Genomic DNA, 27,611 nt, shown 5'->3' with positions numbered 1-27,611 from the left:
ATGTGGCACTCAGTGACAGGTCCATTGCATTGTGGACAATTGTGTCCCAGTCAAATGTGTCCCTGTTTTGGACCCTTGCATCTGTTTTTTTTTTTTTTTTTTTTTTGCATCCTGGACATTTGTGCCCCAACGTGTGTATTTAAAGTGCAAAGGTAGGGTTAGGGTTAGGGCTGGGATAAGAGGCTTAGGATATATAACATGGAGTTTGTTGCCCAGTTATAGTGGAATGCAAATGACTGGGACATACACAAAAAATCAAGTGCAAATATCCAGGGATGCCGGTGACTGGGACATATTGGACCAGGGCACAATTATGGACACAAATACCCTAGAACTGTGGCTCTCCTCCTGAGCTTCTCCATTGGCCCCACGTGAATTGAGAGTACAGTACAACCAAGAACACACTCAATACTTCTGTGGCTGTACACTGCAAAGGAAAAGTGATAGTGGTGGATAAACTGCAGTGATCCACAAATACAGGTGAAGAGGTAGCAAATAAGAAAAGAGTCTAGTATGCTCTCTCATAGGAATGATACATTTTAAAAAAAACTGTTGGGATCACAGGGAGGCAAATAGAGTGTTTTTCAAAGCAGTGCCAGACTATGCCTTATACCAGGGTGCAGAAGGTGAAGGGTTGGTTTTAACACGTGCAGAGCCAGCCAATTATTTATATCCTGAAGACTCTTCTCTGGTCAGCAGGTGCTAAAGTGTCACTAACAGCCCAATCCTATTAGCCCATAGCACACAGCCCCACTGAGAGAGCAGCACACTGCATGCTACGGTGGGGAAGTGGGTGACCAGATGCCCAGGAGAGGCAAATAAAATGCTTTTTTACTGACCTCCCCATAGGCTGCCTGGTGGCCAGTGGGTCTCCTTTGACCCAAGCCAGCTACATAGCTGGTGTAACTTCAAGGAGAGTTGGGGGTGACTTGTACTGGGAAATGCATGTGCTGCTGCCAAGATCCTCCATCCACCTGCTGAAATTCCCTCCTCTACACAATTGTTAAAGGTCCAGGAGCCCTGAACTTGAAAGGTTGGCCATCCCTGGTCTAGTTTGACCCATTGATAATATATTGAAGACATTTGGAAGCGGGCATTCCATCTTTTTCCCCTCTGTAATGTTTCCCATTCCTCCTTTTTGAGTCACTGCTTCCTGTTTTCTAATCTAATCCATTACAATTTTCTCTCTGACCAAAGCGTTCTCATTTTTCCTCCACCATTTCCTCACTTCAAACATCAATGTCCATAAAAGTTCTTTCCAATTGCATTCCTGATATTTGGCCAGAGCATAGCGGTCATTTTTCATGAAGTCTTTAATAACGACACTAATTCTTCACCCGCAACATCATTCAGGTTTTTTGTTTGTTTAAATTTGAAAATCCTGTAGTAAGACACAGGTGCACATCCTTTGAATACCTTTAAAGCCATGAGACTTATGCATGCATATTTTGTTGCAGGATCTGGATGCAATTCATAAGAACTGTTGCACATCTATATCCCACCGGAGTGCATGAAATATATATCTTATTAGTTTTCAGTGGAACTTAAGCTAAGCTGCCTATCTTTCCTGTGCCATTGATCTTCATACCAATATCAGCATAACAGTTATCTCATGTATAAGGGATTTGGTTTATTTCATAATGTTTTGCCTTCAAAATCTTTTTCTGTTTTCCAGTGGATCCACTGCTAGCCCAGTTCTTTCTTTTTTATGAGTTCTTCACATTCCATTCTCTGGAACAAGTCATCAGAGAGACACTTTTCCCACCTATTCCAGATCTTTAATGTTTCTTTTTCTTCTGGTTTCCTGGTGAACCATAACTCTTTTATTACCTACATATGTAAAGCTATTAAAAATACTGTTACATGCATTTCTTGGCATCAGCTTTAGAATGCTAGCTGATGAATCTAAAAGGAAAAAATGACATAGATTAGAATTGTCATAGGGACTAAAGACTTAATGAGGTTTTTAATATGAATGATTTCCAAATGTTTAATAGGGAGAGAATGCCACATGCTGACGTGACTTAGCACCAAGCTGCTCCCACTTTGTTAATGACAGTGACTGTTTCCTCAGGGCAGAGGGAAGCCTGCCATTTCTTTTTCACTCCTTCACTGCAGTCTCCAGAGCAATTTGGCAGAAGTGCTTCTGTTTCCTGTTGCAAGTGAGTTAATTAATCAGACTTTTAGGAAAATGACTCCTGCATGAATACTAAAGCTATGCGGTGCAGTGCTAACTGTATCCTGGAATAAGAAAGAAAATAAATGACCTACAGTGCAAGCCTACAGGTAGGCAAGTGTGTATGCAGTGTTTCTCAAACTGTGGGCCGAGACCCACTAGGTGGGTTGTGACCCAATTTCAGGTGGGTCTCTATTCATTTCAATATTTTATTTTTAATATATTAGACTTGATGTTACCATGGTATGTGACTGCATTTGGAGAAATGTTACAGTTCTGTGCTTTTAACAGGCTATTATGCATATTCTTTTATCAATGATAGTAAATGGGACTTACTTTTGGGTAAGTGTGGGTAGGATTGTAGCCTAGGATTGTTGAAAATTTTCCAGCTTGATGATGTCACTTTCAATCATGACATCATCAAGCGGGTGGTCATGATAGATTCTCATTCCTAAAAGTGGGTCCCAGTGCTAAATGTGTGAGAACCACCGGTGTATAGGATTACAGCCCAACACTGCAATCCTATGCATGCTTACTCAGAAATAAGTCTCTGTATTCCAAAGGACTTACTTCCAGATCAGTGTTTACAATATTGCAGCCTAGTGTTCCGATACTGGGCAAGTCAGCTGCATAGCTGTTTCTGGGGGCTAGCATTTTCACCATCAGCCAAGCCCATCTGCAACTCTTTCAGCCCCCTCCCTCTGAACGATGTCATCAACTGCCAGGGACTAGAAAATTCTGATACATTAACTTCTGATCATAGAGCTTTCATTTTAATTGTAAGCCACTTTGGAAGCCAATCATGACTGAAAAGTAGAGGTATCTGTAATATATACAAAAATACAATGTGCTCTGTAGGACTAGACCCCAAGCCTCCCTATTTCTTTCAAAGTAACAGCTATGGTTTAGAAGGGCCATGTCATGTTTTCTGTGGAAAGGGCTGGTCTGTTCACTCTGCATAACACCTCCCATATTTCTCTTGAGAAAATAATATGCAACATTTCATTTTCTCTTGGCACCAATATTAGCTTGAAATGTCAAGCTATGTTTGCCTAAGGGATGCTTGGGTAATATGGATTTGGTGTTCTGTTTCAAAAGGATTGTTGGTCTTTTTGCCCTCTCAGTGATCTAAACCACTTCAGACTTCGTCATTGTGCAGTTGGGCAGAGTGTCAACTTCTTAAAGGGGAATGGGTTTCTTGAAATACACTGCCAGTCTGCTGTATATTTACCCTCTGGACTTTGTCACATAAGTTCCATGACTTTGTTCACATAAGTTCTATGGAACATAAGTTCCGTGACTTTGATGGGATGGAGTGAAGTGGGGATGGGACATGGACTTTTACCTCCTACATAGTTCTTTCTGGCTACTTCTGAGCTGGACACTATCCTGCCTTGATTACAGAAATTGATTGATGGGACCCCGTGGCCTTGAATAGCTAAATAGCTTTAAAATAAAATAGCACAAGGAATGTAATTAGTCACAATTTCAGGAAACTAGAGCCTTTGGCATATTCGCACAAAAATCATTCAAAGTTTTTGTTCCCTGAATAAAAGTAGAAAGTGCTACAACTTTCCCCCATTAAATTTGAGAAATAATAGCATTTGAACATAAAATACATAATAGAAGATCCATGTAAAGACTATATGTGGAAAGTTCCAGGATCCCCTTCTGGATATGGTCCCCTTTGGGGAAAAGACCACTGACAAGAGTATTTTAACAAGTGATGTTAAGGATGTGCAACAAAAAGCAGCTTCAAGAAGGGAGATTTCCAGTGGAGAAAATAGTGCAGGAGGCAGAGGGTTAAACTTTCCCAGCACCATCGTCCAACTCTGGATCTACGTCTCTGCATCTGCTTCTAGTGAAGAAAGGAGTGGGGAATTCCAAGCACAGGATTCAAATTTGTCATTAAATTAATATTTCATTTGGCCCTTTGTTTCCAGTGCATCACTGTTAATACAATACAGAAATAATTGTTGATAATGCAATATGGGAATTGGAAGAAAAACACCATTTTTCTCTCCAGTGTGTTCCTTTCATTTTATTTACTGACTCAGAAAATGCAACTGCCAATTGAAAATATGACTGTGCAAGCTCCCTTAAGGCATTTATTTTTTTTAAAAAAACCAAACTTGTTTCTTCACTAATACATTGGTTGAGCAGGTAATATAGAGGCATAGCAGCAGCCAGTATACAGATAATATATCAGATCAGCCTTTCCCCTTTCTCAAATCCACCAGTTTTGGCCACAGGAAAATTCATATTGCTCACAACACACTTAACAGATCTGAGGGCATACCAAGCAAATATTTTCCAAACCCAAGACATGAGGGAGGGGTGTCTGGCAAACACAGCTGGGATCTCCTAATGCTTTTTGTTTGATGCTTCCAGTGGCCACAGCTGGCAGTAGAGCAACACTGAAGAACATGTGGGAAGTTATTTAGATTGTGCCCTATGGAGGTACAACCAAAATAATAATTAGTGTTTGCTTGCTAATTCAGTCTGAACTGTGTCCACCCTCACAGAGGCCAGAGAATCATCAGCTTCCCTGTGATGAGGAGGAGAGGCCAGTAAGACATTCCTCCTCCCCCCATAAGAACATACGAAGAACCCTGTTGGGTCATAAGAATATAAGAAGAGCCCTGCTGGAACAGGCTCAGGGCCCAACCAGTTCAGCTTCCTGTATCTCACAGTGGCCCACTAGATGCCTCAGGGAACATACAACACCACAAGATATTTGCATCTCGCTTCCACTCCCCTGCATCTGGCATTCTCTTTACCCTTGCACCCCTCAGCCAAGACACCAGACTGCACTTTCTGGTGTCTTAGTTGGGGGGGGGGGGTGCAAGGGTCAGGCCAAAGGCCCATCTAGTCCAGCTTTCTGTATCTCAGGGTGGCAACAGCGGTGCACTGAGCACTGCAGCACACTCACAGGGGCACCACCAGATGTCCCAATCGCCTCCTCCTACCAGTTCTTCTTGTGCTGCCATCTTGGATCTCACAAGATTTCACAAGATCCAAGATGGCAGTGCCTGGCTGAGCCAGGAGGAAGACACAATGCAGGAGCTTTGACCTCAAAAAGTTTGGGAGCCACTGGGATATAGGTATCTTGTTGTCTTGAGTACCCCCGAGGCATCTGGTGGGCTTCTCCGAGATACATGAAGCTGTGTTTGATGGGACATTGGCTCGATCCAGCAAGGCTTTTGTTATTTTCTTATGTTCTTAAGTCCATCACAGGTTGCAAGCCATGATAACAGTACGCAACTTCCAGGTTTTAGAGTTAGCCTTCTTTCTAGATGGAAGAGCCCGTCTATATTTTTTAAGGCATTTTTTTAAATGTATGAATTATTGTCTACATTTTTCAAAAGATGCTTTGAAAAGATAGGAATACCTTCATCATGTTATAATTAACCTCATCTAGTAGTGTGAAAGCTTTTCATCATAAATACATGCCGTAGTACTGTCTAGTTAATAACTTTCTATTTTTTTTTAGTCAGAAAAATATAGCATTTTATTACAAAGTATCACCTAACCCCATTTGCTGCTGAAGGGTCTTTCTGAAGGACTGTTTTAATTTGGTTGTTCTAAACTGGATCCATTAAAGGGAGACATAAGCCTGAAATGCATGCGTCTTTCACAGGATGTGATACAAACTGTTTCTTTGTATAATACTGTATTCGAGTGCGATATGACAGCGGAACTGGTTAGTAAATACAAACAATATGGGAATATGATGGAAGAGAGAGGAAGTAGACATAACAACAGAATTCTGTTCGTATGCATTTTCCAGAAGTCTAAGCGACCAAGAGACTTCCAATAAATTGATTAGAGGCTTTGTATGGTTCATAGGCACATGCAGGTGCAGGTTCATATGGTTCATTAGGCACATGCAGACAGCCATACAATTCTTCAGATGACACAAGTCTCATGTAATAATTTGATCCTGCAAGACTCTCATCATAAGATAGCTCTTGGATTGTTCCTCCACTTAATATGTTGTTGGCAACACGTATGAAAATGCGGCAAACAAAGGGTCCTTCCAGGACAACAATTGGACACTTGAATAAGTTAAGGCTACATTCAAACTAAATACATGGGTGCTAACCAGTGACATGTTTTTCCCTCCCACCTTGGCTCCCACTCTGTATTATCTGATGTGAGAAGCAGCAGTGAGCCATTTGAAATACCCGACCTCAGCTGCCATTTCTGGGTGGATGAGGTATTTTTCCTCTAGGGAACCCCTTAGGAGTAGCAATAGCAGCAGCCAATTGGGGCATAGCTGGGTCAACCGCCAGAGCTATAAAGGAGAGAAGGAGGCTACACTGATTCCATCCATGACTGGAGAAGAAGGGCCATCCCCACCCAGGATATTTGCAACTCTTGGCTGTATATGCTTTTTTTTTTGGTGGGGTAGACTATTTCCTCAGATCTGAAGTGAGCGAAGGGTTACCAGTGACAGAACAAACCCTATGACAGGGGTCAGCAACCTTCTTCCACATAAGGACCAGACATTGGGCCTGTCAATACTAAGAACACAGGCATATTTTGATATGCCATCCCTGCCCTCCTCCTGGGCCCAATCTCTCCCCCCGCCCAGAAACACCCCCTCTCTACCTATGGACCACTTTCTTCCCCCCTCTCCTTGCCCCTCAGTGCGCTCCTTACCTTTACCAGCAGTTATCAGGTGGGATACAGAGCCTGTGGGATGGTGCAGGCTTTCCTGCCAGTGCTGCTTACACACTGGGGGCCAAAAAGTGATATACGCTACTTTTACAGCACCCAGCACTGGTGCTGCAGCCACAGGCTATAGATGGTGTATAACCCTGTGTAGTAAGAGCATGTGCACCAGTGTACAAAATAAACAGCGTCCCCAGCAAAGACTTGAGTATAATATCAAAATATATCACCTGTGTGTATTATGTGCAAAATCTTGACCAAAACATGTTTGTCCATGTGCCTGATCTAGTACAATTCACATAAAGAAGAAATGCCATTTTAAAAGTGGATGCCTTATGTGCTTGCAGAATAAGCTTGAACATACATATAATTTTTGGCTTTGCTTAATGTGAAACACACACACACACACACACACACACACACACACACAGAAATCACATGAAAATTGAGAGCAGATGTTTCAGTGCAATAGTAGCTGGGATTATAGTGTTTAGGTTGTGCTTTCATGGAAAATACCCACAGCAGGTTTTGAAACATGCTTTATGTATAAAGTAATGTGGCTACCTGAAAAGGAAATTTATGTCTTGGGCTATTTTATTACAAGAGGTAACTCATGTTGTTAGACTGATTTCAGATGAGTCAGACTGAATTTACAGATGGTTTGGATTCAAGAATATTTTCCAGTAACTGATCATTTGTAATTGTCTATATCCTCTGGGTATGACCTTTTCACAAGTTTTAATTTTTTTTCTTATGGTTCACAGAAGCAGCTCCTATCTATGGAGATTATTTTACTTTTTCCATATGAACTGCTGAAGCTTTCCAGCCATTGAGAAATGGAAGATCTTTGCTCAACTTTGGAATCAATCAGAGGTTTGAAAGTGTATGAACAAGTCCAAAAGGATGCCAGCATGGTTAAACAACAGTATCAAGGAAGCCATATAAGGTCGCTAGATGACTGGAAATTTTGCCAGAATAAGGAATTTATTTATTTTTAATACAGAACATTTTAAAAGACTACGAATTCTGGCAAGACAAATGCAAGTTGGTTGTAAGGCAAACCTAGGAAGAATTGTGGAACACACAAAACCACCATTAAATACATCAGAGTAGAAAGCCAGCCAAAAAAAAGGTAGGATCATTAGATGATGAGAGTAGAAAAGGAATACGAAAAGAGGGCTGAGACTGCAGGGAGGCTAAATTAATTCTTTGCAAGATCCTGCACTATGGAAGATATTGCCCCTCTGCTCATCTGCTCCTATTATTCATAGAGGGCAGGTCAATCAACAGTTGTTACTTATGGCAACTAAAAGAAACTTCTGTGTTTAGAGGCTGTAAAACTGAATACCAAATTCTAAGGACAGATAAACATGAAAAGCTTTTGCTTTTATGCCCTATTTGTATATTTCCTGGGGCAACATGAGTGGCCACTTGGAAATAGACAGGAATGGGAAAATCCAGTTGAGTCTAGAGCCACTGCCCCCCTGCAACTAGACTCAAAAAAGAGTCATAACAGGGGCACTTACTGAGTCACCTTTTAGTGACTCTAAAGGACTCGAGTCGAGTTGCCCCTCCCTTTAAAAAGCCCATTGCAGAAAAAACAGGGCTGCTGCTGGGCTCAGTGTGTGTGTCAGAGTTCTCTATAACTACTCCCCTGCTGCCCTTCCCACAGGATGAGAGGGGGTGGGAAGGACTGCGTGAGAGCACGGACAGAAGTGGCAAGAGGGAGGAGAGCTTGCCATGACAACCCAATCCTTTGCAGCCCTACTCAGAAGTAGTCCCACTGTAGCTGGTCATTCAATGAAGCTTCCCCCGCCCACCAGCCATGCGTTGCAAAGCGTGATTGCTATGAACTCCCTCCCTTCTTCCTTGCCTTCTTCTCCTCCTTGCCAATCGTAAGGCAAGAACCTTCTTGGCTCCTCCTCCTGTCCTCCCTCAGCCAATGAAAATATCAGAATACCCATCCTTTGTCCAGTGATCATTCTTTCCTTTCTTCCTTCCTATCAGAGATAGGAAAAGAGAGCCCAGTCCCACCTTCCCCCATTCATTGCAAGAGGAAAGCATTAACCCTTCTCTACCACCTAGCTGGGACCTTCCTACTGCTCGCCTGGTTGGAATGCTGGCCCCACAAGGTTTTTCACGCTGCGAAAACAGTAGGCAAGCACACCCAGACACAGGCAGACTTGAGTCAGCATGTGCGGGGAAGAGTGCTGAGTCAGGGGGTCCCTGATGCGAGTGTTTTTCAGAGTCTTCCACGGGCCCAACCCACGAGTCAATGAGTCACCCCAAACCACACATTTTCGTGACTCGAGTTCCGAAACCTGGAAACAGAATACTAGATTAGACAGACCCTGCACTTGATTCAGCAAGTCTTGTATATTATTCAAATAAACAGCAGTCATGCACACTACAGGACAATGCCATCTGCTTGCTCTGTTGACCATGTGATTCAAAGCAAGAGCTCTCTGCATACTCACATAGGGACAGATGATCCAAGTCTCTCTTAATCATTTGGTTTTTACTGCCCAATCCTATCCACTGCCATGTTATAGCTTGCAGTCACTCCAATGGAGTACTGCATACTATGGGGGGGGGGGGAGTGATCAGACAGCTGCAGAACGTAAGTAAAAATTATTACTTTTCTTTTGCCTGTTAGGTAGCCCAGTTGCCTATGGGTTTCCTTGGACATGTCAGCCATTTTTCGGTTGTTCGAGGACAGAAAAGGGGCAGGGAGGTTTCCAATAGAGGGGATAAGATCTTGCATGTGCCTGTGCCACAAAATCCATCCTCCCCCTCCCCCTGCCCTCCCTCTGATCCTCCCACAAAATCTCCCTCCCCGCCCATAACACAGCCTCACCGCCATCTTACCAGTACTGATGGAGGTCTCTGTATCCCTTGCTGTACCCACCGTACCACTGCCTATTTGTGGCAGTGGCCCAGAAGTGCATGACAGTGGCCCAACTTTTGCATCACCACAACAGACCATGCATTGACAGAATGTGAGTTCCAGCAGCACAAGGCCCCAAGATTGGGACCAAAAACTACAAATATTAGAACCTGGGAATCAGAGGGTGTTTTGGTGAGCCACTCTTCCCATGTGAGTGTGCAGATTGGAACAGTCCACTGGGGAAGTGGGGCAGTGTGTAAATCCTTGCTTTAAATTTCCCAGTGGATGGACTGCCCAGACATATTGTTTGAATAGGACAATGGACAGTGAGACAGCACACAGCGGTATGTGGTCTTTGTCTGGACTAGCAGTGTATCAAAGAGACAATCCATTTATGTTATGCCAGTTTTAAAGAGGTTTTCAAAATGATAACTCAGTAGACATTAAAAAGCAGGGAATGACTCTGATTTTTTGCACTGCACAAGTAGGGTTATCAGATACAAAGTGAGACAGAAGGCCTATACATTTAAACATTGTATAGAAGAGGGGAGGAAACATTGTATAGAAGAGGCAGCTTTTAAAACCCTTCCCTGTTGAGTTGCACCTGCCAAAATTCCCTCTTTTATACAATGGTTAAAGGTACAGGCACTCTGTCCCACATAGTATCTGGTAACCCTATTCATAAACAGCTAGGCAGCATCAAATAAGCACTGAGCATTTCAGTCCTTTCATATATGTTCTTGGGATGATGAACAATTAAAAAATGATAGGCAATCCCAGGCACATCTCCCTTACCAACATCCTCCCCAACCATTACCACCCCATCCCTGCTTCTCTGCTCTCTAGTCTAGTGTCCTGCCTTTATCCACCCATGACTTAGAAGAATGGCTGTTTTGCCATTTGATTAGCAAAGTCATTAATCTTCTGGCAGCACCATCCATTGCATGCGTACACAGAGATAAGCCTGGAAAGCACTGACATAAGGGGTTAGGATTGCGCCCTAAGGCTGCAATCCTAACCACATTTTCCTGAGAGTAAGCCCCATTGAACAAAATAGGATTTAGGATTGTGCCCTAAATAATGCTTTGTCCACACCATGAAGACTTATCCATGCCATGGAGAAGGGGAATGATCATGGGGCTACAGATAGCAGAGCAGTAGTGAATAGTGGCTGGAAGAACAAGGAATAGGGACAGCCTGTTCTTCAAGGGTGTTGGAGGATGAGGTCAATACTAGCTTTGTAGTGCTAGTTGAAGGGAATGCAAGTTTGAGCCCATTAGCCCCTATGGTATATGAGGGTAGCTATATATTGCAGGGTTATTCCTAGCTCTCTTCCCTCCCCCCCTCCCCCAAAGTACCACTTTTACTACCGCCACTCAGAGATGGCCGCAGTGATTTTCCTTCTACCTGTATAGGAAAAAAATGCATATGCTGTCTTTATCCACTATACATGGGCTAGAGCTTCAGCTAGTGAAGAATATGGTGGCTTTATGGAGGGCTGAAGGAAACCATTCATGTTTGCATGGTTGCAGCTGCCTGAGAGAGGCTTGCAAAGTGCAAGAGTTGGCAGCCAGGATGATGACTGTACTGTGAAGGGAAACGTGGAGAAATGGAGGGTTCTAGGAGATTTTCTCATGAAACAATACTTGTAAAAACCTCATTGAAAAAAAAGATCAGCCTGCCTGCCTATGTAAACCACCTTGAGTCTATTGAGAAGGCTGTACACAAATGCTGTATAAATAAACCAGTCCTTGGTCAACATCGTTGGCTGCTGGTGTTTACCTATGTGAACTGGATCCAGTACTGCTGAGATGGTGCCTTTCCTCACTCATACAACTTTGAACCTGCAATCCTTACCTGAGAGTAAGCCCCATTGAATACAATAGGAATTACTTTTGAGTAGTCATGCCTAGGCTTGTTCAGTAAGAGATCCTGCTTAGTATAGTGTGTATACGGATAGCCTTCACAGTGGTGATCCAGGTTCTTTGGAGTTCTCTAGCAAGTAGATCCACTGGACAGTGGCATTACTAGGAGTTGCGTCACCCAGTGTGGGAGGCCAGCACGTCACCCCCAGATCACCCCCATCACCTCCTCCCATGCAGTGGGCGGGGCAACGACCTGGGTGGTGGATGTGGTGATACAAAATCTCCCTGCCCTCTATACCTTGGCTATACAAAGGTTTTTTGGCTATACCTTTTGATAGAACACAGATATTTCAACGTGGTTTTTTTCCATTGCATTCTGCATGAAATTACACATTGATTGGTATATAACATGATGGTATTATTCTTACAAACCATGATTTTAGTGATTTTGGTAACTAGTGGCGTAACCGCCCGCTTTGCACATCACCTGGTGTGGTCCGCACCCCTCTAGCAATGCCACTGCCACCGGAGCAGAAGCCCATCAGAACATGGAAGCTGCATGCAGAGTCATGCACTGCTGGACTGCTGGCAGGGAGGCTGGAGCCTTTCCCCATATGCCAGCGGTTCCGTGAAGAGCCACTGATACAGATAGGATGGCAGGGGAGATGGGACATGGTGGGGTAGAGTGGAACAGAGTGGTGGAGGGCAGAATGAAGATGGAATGGGGCGGGGAGGGTGGAATGGGGTGGCTATGGAGCAGGGGGAGGGCAGTTTGAGTCTGGGAAGGGAGTGGGTGTGGCATCAGCAGTAACTGCCAAATCCAAATCTCCTTCCTAGACCTGATCCCATCTGCAAACCCCCCCCCCCCTTTGCAGGATGCAGCATTAGCATTTGGTGTTGCTGCACTGGAGGGGGGAGGGAGGATAGAATTTGGCTGTGAGTTAGTGGCCACTTCCAGCCCACTGACATAACTTTCCATACATTCCACATTTCATGGAAGAAAAATGAAATGACAATGAAAGCATTAGAACCTGGACTGCAAAAAGTCATGCGGCATCCATAATATTTGTCATTGGCCGTCTTAGAAGAGCTTTCCGTTACATAATTTGCTAAATAGCACAATTCCCATAGCAACCAATGTGCAGCATTGCTTACTGCTCTCCTATATTGTGTACATTTTTGTTTTGAAGCAACCATCACAGAAACAATGTCTCCATGGTAGCACCCAGGTGGAGGAACACCCTGCCCAGGAGATCTATCCCATGTCCTCCTTGTTGTCTATTGGTTTTTGAAGACTTTCCTCTTTAGGCGCAGGCGTTTAATCTTGATTAAAGATAATTTCTGTTATTTAATGGATTTTTTTTAACCACTTGCTCCAGCTTTCTGTTTTGCTGGAATCGCCACTTTTCCCCCCCACAATTCTCCAATACCGACGGCACCAGCACTAACAGTCCTGACAGTAGCAGTGTTTTCCCATTTATAAACTTTTAAGTTTATTGATTTTAACTCTCATAAGAAATAAACCAACAAGAGTCTCCAGCACTAGAGCTGAGAACACATCTACGCTTATCTGTAAGTCCTATGAACTCAGTGGGATTTGTTTCCAAGTAATCTGCATGTGTTTTTTTTTCTTTTATTTTCTGAGTAATATTTTTCCAGTCTGCAAGGGACTGATTGGACTTTTAATTAAGCACCGCTTTTGTGAGAGAACCGTGGAGTTGCTGGTTTCTTAGATTACTCAAATTCAATTTCTTTCCCAGAAAGTGTCTCAGTATTTCCTTATATGTGTGATTTAATTCCCTTGCTTTCAACATGAATTAAGAGTCTGCCTGTCACATCCATGATGTTCTGCAGTATGTATTCTGCCTCCTCCCCCTCCCATGTGACAGGATAAGTGCAAATTGTAAAGCTAAATCATGATTTGAATAACATGCAGACTTGGTCACCTACAATAACCATGTATGATGAGGTCATTTCCAGTAAACTCTTGAAGTACATTAATGTAAAAACCATCTGGTTGATGTGCACTTGCGTTTGATTTAAACTTGGAAACCTCTGTCCAAAAGGGACTACACATATATTTGGAAGTTATACTGTATGCTCTTTTTGGAGGTTTGCACACAGTTGACTCATTAGACATCAAAAGCTGGGAATGTCTCAGACGTTTTGGTTCACATTATTTACAATTCCCACTCTGTGTAAAATATTTCCTAGGAAGGTCTATTCCATTTCCTACTGCGTGTACTACAAGGAGCCCAAACAATGTACTGCCAAGAGCTAAAGCGCTGCAAGACGAAGGGTCACTCAGAGAGTTCAAATGCAGCTCTTGCTTTATTGACACCATGGTTTGATGCCCTTGAAGCTCTGATTCTTCTTAGCGAACCCATGCTGGTCTGCCACAGACCATACACGGACCCTCAGTCTTAGGTTTTCAAGTCATTCGGATCCAGTTGTGGACTCAGCTTGACATTGCTTGAGTTGGCTGAAGACACTATAGTTCCGAAAGAAAAAAGAATATCAAATACCCACAGAAGACTTCATTTTGAACAGGGGTGTGCAAGATTTTGTTTCCCCCACGTTTTTGTTGTTTGAGCCTCCCTTTTGTATCATTCATTTATTTATGGCCAAATCCTATACCCGTGATCCGCCACCAGCACTCGTGTTCCAGTGGCAGAACATGCTTCCGGCTGTTGCAAATGATGTTCTGGAAGCGTGCCTAGTTGCACCCTTCTGGACTGCTGCTGATGAAGTAGCAGTTGCAACAGGAAGAAAGCTGGTGATAGTGGTGAGTCAGCAGGGTAGGGAGGGCTGGGGCAGGAGGGGGCAGCACCCAGTGTGAGTGACATGCACTGGCTGCTGTCCCCTCTGGAGTGAGCTAACAGGTCCCTTTGTCTCCTCAGACTTGCGCCAGCTAAGAAGCTAAAAAGCTGGTACAGGTCCAAGGAGATTCGTAGGTGGTTGAGGAGCAGTAAGGCAAAATATTTTCCCTTGAAGTAATATCAGTGCAGCCCATAGCTGCATACTCTGGCTGAGAAAACCATAGGTTTGGGCTGTTATTATACTTCAGGCGCAATCCAGAGGCACCCTTGGGCTGACGCAAGCCTCTGCGCCAGCTTCCTCTTCAACTCTTATGTCGGCCCAGCTGGGCCAACGCAAGGACAAAAGGTAGGCGGGGGGCATTCTGGGGTGGGGGGAGGGCGGGCGGTGGGTGGCCCTGGAGGTGGGTGGGTGGGGAGCGGGAGGCAGTGCTGGAATCCGGCAGTTATGCCGGATCCCAACCCCCGTTCCCGGGGAGAATGGAGTGGCTCCAAGGAGACCCATAGGGGCCAGCGGCCCTTACCCTGGGGTAAGGGGAAAAGTTTCCCCTTTCCTCTGCCTGAGCTGCTTATGGCCACAATCTTGCGCTGGATACAGTGCAAGCCTCTTGGCTTGCCTGTTCGAGCGCAGGATAGGATTGTGCACTTCCACTCTTTTCATCAGGATATCCTGCTTGGTTTCATGACAGAGGGGATAGGGGGAGCAAGACCAGCTCCAGATTTTCAGGGATTCCTTGCCAAACCGTTCTCCATGGGCTCCCTCTTACCTGGGTGGGCCCTGATTGAGTGGCTCTGCCACCACTGCATGAAGGCTATGGGCACAGAAGTGGTCTCAGAGAACGTCAGTAGGCCTTTTGGAAGCTCTGTGATATCAGTAGCTACCCAATAGCACTGACCCGATGCCAGTCCTGGGCCTTGCTTGCTCTCATATGAAGTCAGTGACCACTTGAGGCATCAGGGCTATGAAATGCTCTTCCCAGGAAGCCACATTAGCAACATCCCTTCAAGTAAAAACTATTGCATTTTGCTGGCCCTTTTAATCTCTTAATTAACAACTGCTTCATCTGGCACAGTGATTAGCTGTTTTTCAGAGGGTCTTTTAAGTTTTATTTTATTACTCTCTTATTTTTACTGGTTGATGCTCATTATTGAGTAGCAGAAAAGTATTCTATAAAGTTTTTGAATAAATAATTGATCTTTCAGGAAAGTTAAAGGCAGACAAATATTCACCTTAATTCTGAAGGAGCTGGCCTGCATCCTGCCCCAAACTGCACCAGACCTACCTGCTCCAGTGAGACACCTGGAAGCTGCTGTTGTGCACACAGAGCCTCCTGTGTGCCAACAGAAGTACACAATGGAAATGCCACTTTATGTTAAGGCCCTATAGCAGGGGTACTCAATACGTCGATCGTGATCTACGGTCGATCGTGAGGCAAAATGAGTCGATCGCAGGCTTCTCTCCCGTCCACGCATCCCTGGGAGTGAGCCCCGTCCTGGGAGTGAGCTCCCTGGGAGTGATGCATCCCTGGGAGTGAGCTCCTGTCCACGCATCCCTGGGAGTGAGCCCCGTTGACTCTACTGGGGCTGACTTACCTTTCCCCTGTTTTTGCACTGGTCTGTATAGAGATCTGCTCCCCCCCCCCCACACACACACACACACACTTGTATTGGAAGATCTGGTGAGGAGGTAGATGTGGTGTCAGCAGTGGCCCCTTTAAGGGTAAGGCCTGGGCATCCAGCAGAGTGTGCTGCACAGCTGCAGCCCCTTGAAGGCAATAGGGCCCTCAGGGATATAAGAGCACCTGAGGCAGGAAGGGCTCCACTTATTTATGTGAGTCAGCCTTTTCCTACACGAAGATCATTAAGTCCAAGTACCATTCCACCATGACTGATGAACATTTGGAAGTGTGCTTGAGGCTGGCTGTCAGCAGCTACTGTCCAGACTATGCATCCTTGGCTGATTCACTTCAGTGCAAGTCATCAAAGTAAACTCAAGTAATTACAAAAAATGTTTATAGTTAATTATGTTGTGTTGTGCAATATTGGCTCATGTGGTTATGCAAGGTACACCAACATACATTGTACACATAAATGTTATATGTTATGATGGCACGAACATTGTAAAAAAACTCTGGTAGATCTCTGGCCTTGCTGGGTTTCAAAGTAGCTCTCAAGCCAAAAAAGTGTGAGCACCCCTGCCCTATAGGTTTGTTCTGTAAGTCACCTAATCCCTGTTGAGTGGGGAGCTGCAGCACCTCCTTCTGGACTTCTGTCATTATAGCACTGCAGCACCATGAAAATCAGAGCAGAGGTGGTCTCTACTTGAAAGCTGCTTCAGTGGCCCAGGGAGTTGGGGACCTGGGCATTGCCACCCATCTTCCTGGTTCAGGATTCTCCACAACCTAAATGGCACTGTACAGGGAGACAAATCTTCAATCAAATAGCTGCATGGGTGACATCAACCACTAAAAATGGCTAAATGTAGCTGTAATAGTGGGAGGAAAGATATGTAAACTGAGACTCTTATTGCTTGATGAGTCTCATTAAATTGATACCTCATTCATGTGCCAAAGAGGTCACTCAATCCACAATCACATTGTACACATAAATGTTATATGTTATGATGGCACGAACATTGTAAAAAAACTCTGGTAGATCTCCGGCCTTGCTGGGTTTCAAAGTAGCTCTCGAGCCAAAAAAGTGTGAGCACCCCTGCCCTATAGGTTTGTTCTGTAAGTCACCTAATCCCTGTTGAGTGGGGAGCTGCAGCACCTCCTTCTGGACATCTGTCATTATAGCACTGCAGCACCATGAAAATCAGAGCAGAGGTGGTCTCTACTTGAAAGCTGCTTCAGTGGCCCAGGGAGTTGGGGACCTGGGCATTGCCACCCATCTTCCTGGTTCAGGATTCTCCACAACCTAAATGGCACTGTACAGGGAGACAAATCTTCAATCAACTAGCTGCATGGGTGACATCAACCACTAAAAATGGCTAAAAGTAGCTGTAATAGTGGGAGGAAAGATATGTAAACTGAGACTCTTATTGCTTGATGAGTCTCATTAAATTGATACCTCATTCATGTGCCAAAGAGGTCACTCAATCCACAATCATTGCTTTCACCAACCGATCATGCGAAGCAAAATTATACAAGTCAGTTTCTCACAGACTTTGTTCAGTTTTTATTGCCTCTGTGCCAACAGTGCCTGCCAGTCTTCATTATGCTTGTCAGGCAGAAGATCAAAACAAGCCTTTGGAGCTGGCCTGTATGTATTTTCTGTAACTTTCATCCTCTGAAATAAAGGACACAAAGTTTTTGAGGACTGTAGTGATCTATACCAAAAGCAAATATTTGGACTAAATTCATGATAATCTGACAGCGTAGCTTCTGGAAGTTGCTTTTGGGGTTCAAACCAGTTTGCAACAGCTTATAGTGAATCAGCATTTGTGTTGTAACTGACACTGGTCAATCAGTATTATTGGCAACCTTCAGTCTCGAAAGACTATGGTATCGCGCTCTGAAAGGTGGTTCTGGCACAGCGTCTAGTGTGGCTGAAAAGGCCAATCCGGGAGTGACAATCCCTTCCACACCAGGAGCAAGTGCAGTCTGTCCCTGGTCTGTCTCCCTGGCTATGGGCCTTCCTTCTTTGCCTCTTAGCCTCAGACTGTTGGCAAAGTGTCTCTTCAAACTGGGAAAGGCCATGCTGCACAGCCTGCCTCCAAGCGGGCCGCTCAGAGGCCAGGGTTTCCCACTTGTTGAGGTCCATCCCTAAGGCCTTCAGATCCCTCTTGCAGATGTCCTTGTATCGCAGCTGTGGTCTACCTGTAGGGCGCTTTCCTTGCACGAGTTCTCCATAGAGGAGATCCTTTGGGATCCGGCCATCATCCATTCTCACGACATGACCAAGCCAACGCAGGCGTCTCTGTTTCAGCAGTGAATACATGCTAGGGATTCCAGCACGTTCCAGGACTGTGTTGTTTGGAACTTTGTCCTGCCAGGTGATGCCGAGGATGCGTCGGAGGCAGCGCATGTGGAAAGCGCTCAGTTTCCTCTCCTGTTGTGGGCGAAGAGTCCATGACTCGCTGCAGTACAGAAGTGTACTCAGGACGCAAGCTCTGTAGACCTGGATCTTGGTATGTTCCGTCAGCTTCTTGTTGGACCAGACTCTCTTTGTGAGTCTGGAAAACGTGGTAGCTGCTTTACCGATGCGCCTGTTTAGCTCGGCATCGAGAGAATGAGTGTCGGAGATCGTTGAGCCAAGGTACACAAAGTCATGGACAACCTCCAGTTCATGCTCAGAGATTGTAATGCAGGGAGGTGAGTCCACATCCTGAACCATGACCTGTGTTTTCTTCAGGCTGATTGTCAGTCCAAAATCTTGGCAGGCCTTGCTAAAACGATCCATGAGCTGCTGGAGATCTCTGGCAGAGTGGGTAGTGACAGCTGCATCGTCGGCAAAGAGGAAGTCACGCAGACATTTCAGCTGGACTTTGGATTTTGCTCTCAGTCTGGAGAGGTTGAAGAGCTTTCCGTCTGATCTGGTCCGGAGATAGATGCCTTCTGTTGCAGTTCCAAAGGCCTGCTTCAGCAGGACAGCGAAGAAAATCCCAAACAAGGTTGGTGCAAGAACACAGCCCTGCTTCACTCCGCTTCGGATGTCAAAAGGGTCTGATGTGGAGCCATCGAAGACAATAGTGCCCTTCATGTCCTTGTGGAAGGATCTGATGATGCTGAGGAGCCTGGGTGGACATCCAATCTTGGGGAGAATCTTGAAGAGGCCGTCTCTGCTGACCAGGTCGAAAGCCTTTGTGAGATCTATGAAGGCTATAAAGAGTGGCTGTCGTTGTTCCCTGCATTTCTCCTGCAGTTGTCTAAGGGAGAATACCATATCAGTGGTGGACCTGTTGGCTCGGAATCCACACTGCGATTCTGGATAGACGCTCTCTGCAAGTACCTGGAGCCTCTTTAGTACAACTCGGGCAAACAGCTTTCCTACAACGCTAAGGAGAGAGATGCCGCGGTAGTTGTTGCAGTCACCCCTGTCACCTTTGTTCTTGTACAGCGTGATGATGTTTGCATCCCTCATGTCTTGAGGTACTCCACCTTCTCTCCAGCAGAGACAGAGGATTTCATGCAGCTCAGTGACGATGATCTCTTTGCAGCATTTTAGGACTTCAGCAGGGATGCTGTCTTTTCCAGGTGCCTTGCCAAAGGCAAGGGAGTCCAGGGCCACGTGAAGTTCTTCTAGGGTTGGTTCACTGTCAAGCTCTTCCAGCACAGGCAGGCACTCAATGTTGTTCAGTGCTTCTTCGGTGACTACATTTTCTCTGGAATATAGCTCAGAGTAGTGCTGCACCCAGCGTTCCATCTGCTGCGCCCGATCCTGGATGACCTCGCCTGTGGCAGACTTCAGAGGGGCAATTTTCTTCTGTGTTGGACCTAGGGCCTGCTTGATACCATCATACATCCCCTTGATGTTGCCCGTGTCAGCTGCTATCTGTATCTCGGAACAGAGCTGGAGCCAGTAGTCGTTAGCACATCTCCTGGCAGTCTGTTGGACTTTGCTGCGAGCAGTTCGGAGGACCTGCAGGTTGCGCTCACTGGGACAGGCCTTGTATGCTGCTTGAGCTCTCCTCTTTTCCTCAATGACTGGTGTCAACTCCTCAGAGTGGGCTTCAAACCAGTCTGCCGCCTTGTTGGTCTTCTTGCCGAATATGGACAAGGCGGTGTTGTAAACGGTATTCTTGAAATGTTCCCATCTGTTGGATGCGTTTGCGTCGGCCGGGCCTGGAAGAGATTCCTCAAGCGCTTGTGCAAATTCCTCCACTTTTCTCTGATCCCGGGTCTTGCTGGTATCAATGCGAGGTCTTCCTTCCTTTTTCGTGTGATACAGTCACTTTGTTTGCAGTTTCACTCTGCTGCACACCAGGGAGTGGTCAGTGTCGCAGGCAGCACCATGATAACTGCGTGTGATCTTGATGCTGGGAAGGCTGGAGCGTCTGGTGAGGATCAGGTCGAGCTGGTGCCAGTGCTTTGATCTTGGATGTCTCCAAGAGACTCTATGTTGGGGCTTTGTGTTGAAGAATGTGTTGCTGACACAGAGACCGTGATGACAGCAAAACTCTAGCAGGCGTTGGCCATTTTCGTTCATCCTCCCAGTGCCAAACTGACCTAAGCAAGTGGGCCATGAACTGTTATCAGCACCAACTCTAGCATTGAAATCGCCGAGGATGAACAATGGCTCTTTTACAGGGATTTTCTTGACAGTGGTGGCCAGGTCATCATAGAATTTGTCTTTGGCTTCTGCTGGAGACGACAGAGTCGGTGCATAAGCACTGATGCATAAGCATCAGTCAGTCAATCAGTATAGCACATGAAACATAATGAGTTGGTATAGCCTATCCATAGCTTACAAACAGGAATTTAGTTGAGCCAAAGCTCAGGTTTGGAACCTGCTCTTTGTAATGCCAGGAGGGTCTTGGGACATATCAACTAATACAGGGGTTTTGAAACTTGTGGGTCACAACCCACCAGCCTGGGAAGCCCTCTCTCTGCCCCATTATGGGGTGGGGGCAGAGGCAGCAACACAATCCCCAGGACCAGGCTGCTGCCAGGGAAAAGGGGGTTGGATTTTACACTTATCTAAAGCCAGTGCTGGCCTCCGGGGGGTGGGGGTGGTGGTGTGTGTGTGTGTGTGTGGGAAGCCCCACAGAGCCCTCTTCAGGACATCCCAAGACTCCAAATGTCTCAAAATCATGATCAAAACCCACTTCTGATTTCATAATTGAAAACTGGAAGTTGGTTCCAATCACTACTCTGAGACATTCTGAGGCTTGGAGAGCTCTGTGTTGCAGTGGCATAGCTAAGGGGGTGCAGGGGGTAGCAGTTGCACCAGGCATCAAGTTTTAGGGGCCAACAAGCTGAACTTGACACTAGTGACCAAAACTGTGAAAATGTTGTTATGTATGAATAATACCATCATGTTATATATCATTGAAATAGTAATTTAATGCAGAGTGCAATGCAACAAACAGCATTTGAATATCTGTATTCTATCAAAAGTTATGGCAAATTAACCAGAAAATGAAAATACAACTGCCTTGTGGAACAGAAAGTGGATTTTCTTAACTCCAAACTGACCTATGAGACTGATTGTTCTGAATGCCAATGAGATGTTATTATGATACAGAATGGAACCAATGACTTTTAATTTATTCACTTAAATTTGATTTTGTCATGTGGGGGGGGCTACAAAATCTTCTTTGACCCCAGGTAACAGATATATGCCTTAGCTATGCCACTGACTGGGGGAGGCAGCAGGGCAAGTGGGTGGTGAGCTGCTGGCGGGAGGAGGTGGGTTCCTCCCAATTTTCACTTTTTTAAAAGCCCGGATGTGATGTCACTTCCGGTTGTGACATCACTTCCAGGGCAATATTTGAACTTGGCACCGGGCTACACGATCATTAGCTACGCCACTGCTGGGTTGCTCCCCACACTGTCCCCCAGAGGCCAGTGCTGGTTTTAGGTAAGTGTAAAAACCTCCCTCATCCCTAGCAGCAGTGTGATCCTGGGGATTGCGTCGTTGCCTTTGCCCTCCCCTGCAACAAATTACCTCAGTTCGAAAACTCCTTAAGAGTTTGAGAATTGCTGAACTAATAATTCAAAAATATAAGAGTGCCTCTGACCATGCATAAAGTACCATTCCCCTTACCAGTGAGGGCTGCTTCACACAGGATGAAACTAGACATGATGTAACCATGTCATTGACTTGTGCTGGCTTTTCCCCTGTAAATAGCACACATGGGGGAAATTTGCATCAAGAATGTGGCAGGGGATCATAGGGGGATTTTAACCTGACCTCCCCAGTCCTGATCCACATTTCTTTGCCATTGGGTGCCAGTTAAATAAAAATAAATCAGGCATGCCAAGGATCCTTTTATTATATCAGTGAAGGGTTTTTCCGTATCTAGTGGCAACTGATGGTTAGTAAGGGAGCCCAGCGAGGAAGAATCAGGGGAACTTATTGTAGATGTCTCTCCTTTGATACAACTAAAAAGACATTCTGTTGCATATGATTAAAGTCAGTAGGATTTTAGAATCTCCTTGTGGTGTTATTTAACAGGGACAGGGAAAAGTGATGAATTTTTCTTGACCTGGCTGTTTAACTTTTCCCCATATCACCCCCTCCCCGCCCAATACACATCACAGCAATACATCTGATCAATGTCTAACAACATGACTATTCAGTACCATCTTTATTGCACTGAAGTTATGAACAAAGGCTAATCAAATACCCTTATAACACTTGTTTGATCATCAGCATTACTATTTATCTGACAGCATGTCCACTGGTTTTGATATCATACCTTTGTAATTTAAAGATATAGGGAACATAATTTAAGAACTACAGTATCGTATTTCTGTCCCTGAAATGAAACAGGAAAAGCAAAACGGTAGGCAGAGACCATAAGGAAGATAATGCTGAGACAAAAATGCAAACTTATTGAATATACCCAAAACCTAAAATGAACTACAAACAGATTGATTGCTCCCCCTGCTGTCTATCATGGAATATAGCATAGGTTAGCAAAATGAACAAAAGAACTACTTTGCATGCAGTAGTTACAATTTTGGATGCCCTTATTGTCAAAATATTTCTCCTTCTTTATTGTTAATTTGACAACTAGGTGTAACACAAGAAAGTGGAGTCAAAAATGGACGACAATGTAGGGTATCACTTAAGGCTATGAATCTTACTGCCCCTCCCATCCTCTATCTGCACTGCCAGAAATCATGTTCTGGTAGCACAGTGTGGTTTGCGTTGTTGCAAAACACACTGTTGTGCTATGAGGCTGCTGCAGACATTGGGTGGTGCAGTCTTGTGGTAGCAGCTCATCTGGTTCCCAAGTGGCAGTAAATTGGCATTGGGAATGGGCAGGGACAGGGAGGATCAGGGTGTGGATCAGGGCTGCTGGGAGATGTGTTGGGGCAGGCAGGGAGCAGTAATTGGTCACAAAGGCACCACCAATATTCTATGCCGCCTGCCCGGTTTGCCATGACCCTCTAGGTCCACTGGGATTTGCACCAACAAAGAGTCAACACAGATCTGGATAGATCCATAGGACAACAGGGGGTCTAGCTGGAGCCTAGGGAACAAAAGTTTCCTTAATTCGAAGAGGCCTCCTGATCATCCATTCCCCCCTACACCTAATGCAGTGGGGACCTGCATGGCATGCATGGCTGTATTGGTGCACATAGTGGGGAATAGGATTGGGGCATAAGTGTGGACTATGGACGCAAGTACCAAGAATTATAACACTAACTGCTAACACCTCTTTGTTACACTTTCCAATTACCAATATTGAGACTGCAGAAGCCAAATGAAAATGGCAGGAACTGGATAATAGTGTCTCCCTAATCATAACACATTGTATTTTTATAGGTGCAGAGGAGAATTAGAAATACAGCTAAATTAAAATGCTACTGAGGTTGCAATCCTAAACTACTTGCCTGGGAGGAACACCCATTTAACTACTAGTAGACAAGCATAAGGGTGTGCTGTAAGTTCAGCTATGCTTGCGACTTTAAACACAGGTCCCAAAACATCTTTAGAATTCTGGGGACACTATTATTATTAACAGTATTTATATACTGCTTTTCAACAAAACGTTCACAAAGCAGTTTACAGAGAAAATCAAATAACTAATGGCTCCCTGTCCCAAAAGGACTCACAATCTAAAAAGATGCAAAAGAATACCAGAAGACAGCCACTAGAAAAGACACTGCTGGGGTGAGGAGGGCCAGTTACTCTCCCTCTGCCAAATAAAAGAGCACCCACTTGAAAAAGTGCCTCTTACCCAGTTACTTGGAAAACTACTCTCCATGGACCTGCTCCTGCCTGGGCATTCTCCTAAGGTTCATGGTGGGCTTACTATGATGAATGAGGAGATGAAAGGAAATGAAATAACTCTCTTGGTTGAGTCAGTTCATCACCAACACAGACGGGGGGGGGGGGCAGAGGTGGTCTCAACAGCCCTCAGCAGCTGACCAGTAATGCCAACCTCTGATACTGGCACCTGGATTTTGGATCTCTTCATTGCTCCCCTCCAATTCATGTCTGTTGCCCTGCTTTGCAGCTTCACCTGCTGTTTCTGCCTACCACCATTGTTGCTATTCAACACTAGCAAGAGTGCTGGTATTTTGACTCAGTAGCACTTATGGCACATGCTCATATAGCACATCTGTATGATGGGTAGGAAGTGATCACAGAGATTATACACATTTAGGAGGCAGGATTGGCTGATGATTTTGCCAACACAAGTAGGGGTGGTGGTGGTATTTAAAAGCATTCCTGTAAAAATCATTTACCCCAAATTCCCTGTAGTGTCACTGAACATTTTGTGCAGAGACAGCCAAAGCAGTATAAGAGACTAGATTTGAGGGATGAAATGAAATGGGTGGCATGCGCTGTGGAAAGATCTCACACCCTGTGAAATGTTACACCCTATTACTCAATTTTGGTAATCATTCAGGGCCTGGAAAAAGTGGGCAAAAATGTTACCCTATTTATTGTGAGGGCAGGAAGCAATGCCCTGATTTGGAATGTCATCTCATAGTTCAATTTGATTGGCTCCATAGTGCTTTGATGTCATCTACTTGGTATCAAGAGCCCTGATTTGCTGGACCGCACAGGCAACCAGAAGAATCCTCTTTAAAAAAATGAATGTGTCAAAGCAGCAGTTGAAGAACATTTTTCCTGTGAAAAGAGCTTGGCCATTTCGCCCAAATGTTCAGGAGACCTCTGAACTAGCTCCTCTGAGCCACACACTCCTACTTCACTTGTGGAAGTTGACAAGCCACCATTTCATTGCTATTTGTATTCCCAGCTGAACCTGTTTTGATTATTCCTTTGGCTCTCCTTTGGCTTCCACACATAGTTGACCCTACAGCCAGCAATGAAAACAGGAGCCAGCAAGCCTCCTCCCATGACTCATTTAGTTCACTCTGTCTGGGTCTGGTTGAATCCGACAAGGCCCATGCTTCAGCACATTCCATTGGAGGTGCCCAACATCTTCCAGCAACAGCTCCCCTTCCCGCCCTTTTCAAACTGTTGGGACAGAGAAGGTCAAGCACCATCTTGTAACTGCAGCCTTACTAAGAAGGATAAAGGCAAAGTCCCGTTAAGCCCCCAAGATGTATGGCTGTAGGGAGGGTTCAGTGGGGACTGGGGATCATTCCCAAGGAGCAGGTACTCCACACCCCCAGCCTATCGAGCAACCAGGGGCATCTAGCTCTGGTTTCTTTACCTTGCCCATTGAAAGCCAAGTGCTATCTAAAATCCCGAAGTGGTCACAGAAGCTGTGGAGGCTAGGATCTCACCCTCAGGCAAAGCCAGAGGCCAAAAGGGCATGGGGTCTTTCGAAATCCAACTACATATGCCTGAGGCTCTCTAGGTTTGTTCTCCCCCTCACCCCCACATATCAATAATTGTGATATGTGATAATATCATACCAAGGCAAGAGAGGGATGGTCTAGAAGCACAGAGTTCCACTTCTTATGCTTCAGACACGGACAAGGAAGAGGGTGAGCTGGGGGAGGACAGCACCCTTGAGGGGATAACCCTTAGGTTATTCCCTTAACTTTCCCCTGGCTCCTTGGCAACAAAGTTCACGCCCTGAGCCTCAGTTTTTCTGACACTGTGGCAAGCATAGACCAGCAGGCAGCCTCTTCCAAGGCTCTTTTTCCTCAGGAACTAGCCCAGCCAGTGACCCTACCCTTCCCTGAGGCATTTCAGAAAGCAGTAGTGACAGAGTGGGCAAAACCTTCTAGACTCAGGCATACCACGTGCATCACATTCATATTGCTTTCCATTAAACTATTTAATCCAGGATTTGTTTAGGTAGTGGCACGATTCTTTTCTCCCTTCTAAGCTAGCAAACTGGCTGGACTAGACTAACCAGCGAACCAAATTCATAATTGGTTCATAGACAGGGAATGGAAGCTTCAGCTGGTCCATGAATGTTTCTTGGTTTTCCATGATTGGCTTCCCAACACAGTATCTTTTAACTACAAAATGATTTTCATTTAAAACTTGCAACTACAGGTATTTCATGCTACATGTGGAATAAGAGAAAAATATGCAGCTTCCATTCTGGAAAAAAAATTCCAATGTAAATCAATGGAAGTCAAATTATTTGCTGCCCAGTTCCATCCCCTCCTGCCATGAAATCAAGTACCATGCTCAATTCTCTTTCCTTACAGAGGATGCCAAGATCATATTCTAGCTCTTATCACTGCACATTCTTCATGCCAAGCAGTGGACAAACAATTCCAGAATTCTGAAAGCACTGACTTTACACAATGGGTTGCATCCATTGTACAATATCACAGCTTCCTGAACCTGTTTTATAGAAGTTCCCCAAGTCACCTGCCAAAGCTGTTGCTGAGGAATCTTTGACAACAGCATGAAATACAGTACAGAGGAAGGGGGGATATTTGGATACTGTGAGCAGAGCAACGCCCCTTCCAATTTCCAAGTATCTCTCCCTCCACATTCAACATATCCCATGACTAGAGGTTTTTGTTTTGAGTAAGATAGGTTTACAGTCCAAGTCTTACTGAATACAATGGGCTTACTTCTGAGTCAAATTAACAGTTTTCAAACACCTCAGTGGCATTGCTAACAGTCTCTCAGCAATAGCTTTCCAGAGGGGAGCTGTGCTCAGGGAGCTTCAAGCAGGGAGAAGATGGTAGCAAGAACTTGGTAGAATTTCTGTTCAAATTGCAGGTGGAGATATTTTAAGACGTTTGCCCATATAAAAATTCTCTTACCATCTGTAATAAATGCACTCAGTGGAGGAAAAATTAATATAGACCCTCTCCCTGATTTAGCAGTACTACATGCAGGGCTTTTGTTGCATAGTGGGGAGGAATCCAAAGAGTTTATTAAGTGAGAACACTACCCTTGCAGGAGCCTAGTGAAATTTTTGTCTTTCGTCCCCCTGAGCAGATGACTGGCATGCCATATGATAAACTGCTATTGAAACACTCCATTGACAATCCACCTCATGTGGTATGGGGGTGCACAGTAGTTCCAGAGAAAAAGCAAGTTTTGGATTTTTTAAAAACAGTAGAATAACAAAATGACCCATTCTTCCTTCCATGGGCAAAAAAATTAAGGTATTTCATATT

The sequence above is a fragment of the Tiliqua scincoides genome, chromosome 2 (genome assembly GCF_035046505.1).
Source record: "Tiliqua scincoides isolate rTilSci1 chromosome 2, rTilSci1.hap2, whole genome shotgun sequence".
NCBI lineage: Eukaryota > Metazoa > Chordata > Lepidosauria > Squamata > Scincidae > Tiliqua > Tiliqua scincoides.
The sequence above is the reverse complement of the archived record's forward strand: the minus strand, read 5'-3'. Positions refer to the sequence as shown.